The sequence below is a fragment of the Ursus maritimus genome, unplaced genomic scaffold (assembly GCF_017311325.1).
Source record: "Ursus maritimus isolate PB19 unplaced genomic scaffold, ASM1731132v1 scaffold_19, whole genome shotgun sequence".
NCBI classification, from domain to species: domain Eukaryota; kingdom Metazoa; phylum Chordata; class Mammalia; order Carnivora; family Ursidae; genus Ursus; species Ursus maritimus.
The window spans coordinates 41,484,802-41,488,194 of NW_024424341.1; the positions used below are offsets into that span (position 1 = coordinate 41,484,802).

A 3,393-nucleotide genomic window follows, 5' to 3' on the forward strand; every position below is an offset into this window, starting at 1 on the left:
GGCATGCGGAGCACAGTCCTGCCAATGGCCACGTAGGAGGCCAGCGCAACCAGTAATGACCCACAGAAGATGACGACGGCGGAGATGAAGTCCACCAGCTCGGTCAGGGCCACGTGAGTGCACGATAGGTTGAGCAGAGGGGAGACATCACAGAAGAAGTGGTTGAGGACGTTGGGGCCGCAGTAGGACAGGCTGGCGATGCAAGATGTCTTGACCACCGAGACCAGCAATCCCCCAAGCCATGAAGTCATGGCCAAGCCCAGGCAGACCTGGGGCCTCATGAGCAGTGGGTAGTGGAGTGGGCGGCAGATGGCCACGTAGCGGTCATAGGCCATGGAGGCCAGGAGGGTGCACTTGGTACTAATTAGAGCAATGAATAAAAACAGCTGAATTATGCAGGCAGTGAAAGACACATGGCAGGGGCTGGACCTCAGCCCCACGAGCAGGCTGGGCATGGTCACTGACACATAGCACATCTCCAGGCAGCTCAGGTTGCCCAGGAAGAAGTACATGGGCTTGCGGAGCTCGCTGTGGCTGCAGATGAGACAGACGATGAGCGTGTTCTCCAGGAGCGTCAGCAGGTAGAGGGTCAGGAAGACGGCAAACAGGATGCCCCTCGTGCCCAGCCTGGCGGACAAGCCCAGCAAGACAAACTCCTGGACTCTGGACATGTTGCCCGACTCCAGAGACCTCTCCATCTAAGTGAAGAAAGAAATAGGTTAGTGGAGACCATGATCCAGGCGGGAGTGAAATGGTAGAAGAGGAAGAGCATCAGGGGCCCCGAGAGCCGCTGGACGTGCTGTAGGCTGACTGTTGGCGGGGGACCGGTGAGCTGGAAACTCGCAAAACTGGAATCGAAAAACTTCCACCTGTACTTGGCAAATCTGTGATCTTCGGCAAGACTACCTTTATGAGCCTCAGTTCTCTTGTCTGTAAAGTGGAGGTGAGAGCTATGATCGTTCTTTCTTTTCTTTTGATGACTTTAAGTGGTCTTCTCTAGGTTGGATTTCTTCCTTCCCTCCTTCCCTCCTTTCTTCCCTTCCTTCTTTCTTCCCTTCTTCCTTCATTCCTGTTCCTTCCTTCCTTCCTTCTTGAAAAGTTTCCCAGGATCTAAATGGTTGTGTGCACTATTCTAAATAAACGAAGAATCACATGTCCTTTCTTCTGAGATGTACATCTCTTTTAACTCGTGGAATTTCTGGAGGAAATTTGCCTTTGCTTATTAGAGAAAAGTACCACCAATAATGGTTTTTCTGAGAAAGACCAATGAGTAATTTACTCCATGAGTAGTTCTAAAAATGACCCCTTCCAGAAAGAGCACGTTCTTTTTTTAAGGAAAGAAAATACATGTGTTAACATCACTTATATGCCCCTATATTGTGCTGCACTTTTTAAACACATGGAGATGATTAATGCTCACGACCCTACAAAAACAGCATGGTTTTACCCATTCTTACACAACTGTACTGAGGCTCATAGGTACTGAGTAACTGGTCCAAAAGGACAGAGTTATAGAAGTAGGGGTCCTTTGCCTCTGCCATTAACTCTGGGCATTCGGGGTGATTTTTAGGTGACTGGCACGCAGAGAATATGCTATTTGTAATTATTTCTGACTTATCATTTATCATGTAAATGAAATAGCAACTATTTATTGAGTATGTACTACGCACGAGGTGCCTGAAATCAAACAGTGAACAAAACCAATGATTGTGAACTTTAAAAATTCATATTCTTGGTACTGAGGAATAGATGAAGCAAACAAAAGGATGAATATGGAAATAAATCTTAATGGGTAAATGCGAAGGAGAAAGCAAGACAGGATCCTTGCAGTGCGTGGAGGACTGAGCTGAATATTGAGCAGATGGAAAAGCATTTGGGGCAGAACAGGGAAAAGCAAGTGTAGAAACCTTAAGTCAGGAAGGGGCTCAGCATCCTCAAGGACAGTAAGAGCCAGTGTGGCTGAAGAATGGAGAGGGGAGAGGGGAAGAAATTCATTTTCTTTCCACCAAGCATTGAGCAAAATCCACTTCCCTGGGGCTCCATCCGTATTCTAAATGTCCACAGTGTTCTAGTCTGAGTGAAACATCCCAGTGAAAAAATTCAGTCTCAGACGCAGAGTAACAGGATGGGATAAAGCCCAGAAACACACCCACGCATGTATACAAACTTGCTTATGACATAACTTGTATTGAAGATTAGCAGGAAGAAGACGAGTCATCCAACAAATAGTTTTTGGGTGATTAGTTATTTGTGTAGAAAAATAAAAAGAAATTGAAGCCATACATCACAGCACATGGTGTAAATCAATTGCCCATGAACGAGAAACATGAAGGTCAAGAGCAAATCTCTGAAATTTCAGGAAACAAAATAAAAGTATATTTTCATGGCCTTGGTGGTGTAGAAAACTATAAGAGTACAGGAGAAGAATTCAAAACTTGGCTGCTTTAAAATGTAAAAATCTAATCAGCAAAAGAAAATCTGATTACCACAAAAAATTTAAGTCACAGACTGGAAAAATATTCCTGCAATACAGATGAGTGACAAGGGATCCTTATGTAGGATCTACAAAGAAATTGGTCAATTAATATGCTAAATAGCCTCTTGCATAGAAAAGCAGGGAGGGGCACCTGGGTGGATCAGTCCATTAGGCGTCCCACTCTTTTTTTTTTGTCCTCATGTGTTTATTTATTTTTTTAATAATTTTTATTATGTTATATTAGTCACCATACAGTACATCCCTAGTTTTTGATGTAAAGTTCCATGATTCATTGTGTGCCTGTAACACCCAGTGCACCATGCAATTCGTGCCCTCCTTACTACCCATCACCAGCCTATCCCAATCCCCCACCTTCCTCCCCTCTGAAGCCCTCAGTTTGTTTCCCAGAGTCCATAGTCTCTCATGCTTCATTCCCCTTTCTGTTTACCCCCCCTTCCTTCTTCCCTTTCTTCTCTGTCCTACTCTTGGTTTTGGCTCAGGTCATGATCTCAGGGTCGTGAGCTCGAGCCCCACATCAATCTCCCTGGGAGCATGGGAGACTTCAGATTCTCTCTCTCCCTCTGCCCCTACTCCACACCACCCACTCCTGCTCTCTCCAAAAAAAAAAAAAAAAAGAAAGAAAGAAAGAAAGAAAGAAAGAAAGAAAGAAAGAAAGAAAGAAAAGAAAGAAAGAAAGAAAAGAAAAGAAAAAAGAAAAAGAAAAGAAAGAAAATTGGGGAAAAGGACTGCAAGTATACTTCCCCAAAGAACTTCGTCACTCAAAACATGGAAATATGCTAATCTCATTAGGAGCCAAGGAAATGGAAATTAAAACCAAAATTAGATAACACTTCACATCCATGGAATTGGCAAAATATAGATGTCTGAAAATATTAAGTTTAATAATGAGAACTTTC

At 43.9% G+C, this 3,393-nt stretch overlaps 1 pseudogene; it reads right to left on the bottom strand.

The window, feature by feature from the left end:
• LOC103677303 overlaps positions 1 to 699 on the bottom strand; it is a 978-nt pseudogene extending 279 nt beyond the window's left edge.
• Positions 700 to 3,393: the final 2,694 nt, after the last annotated feature.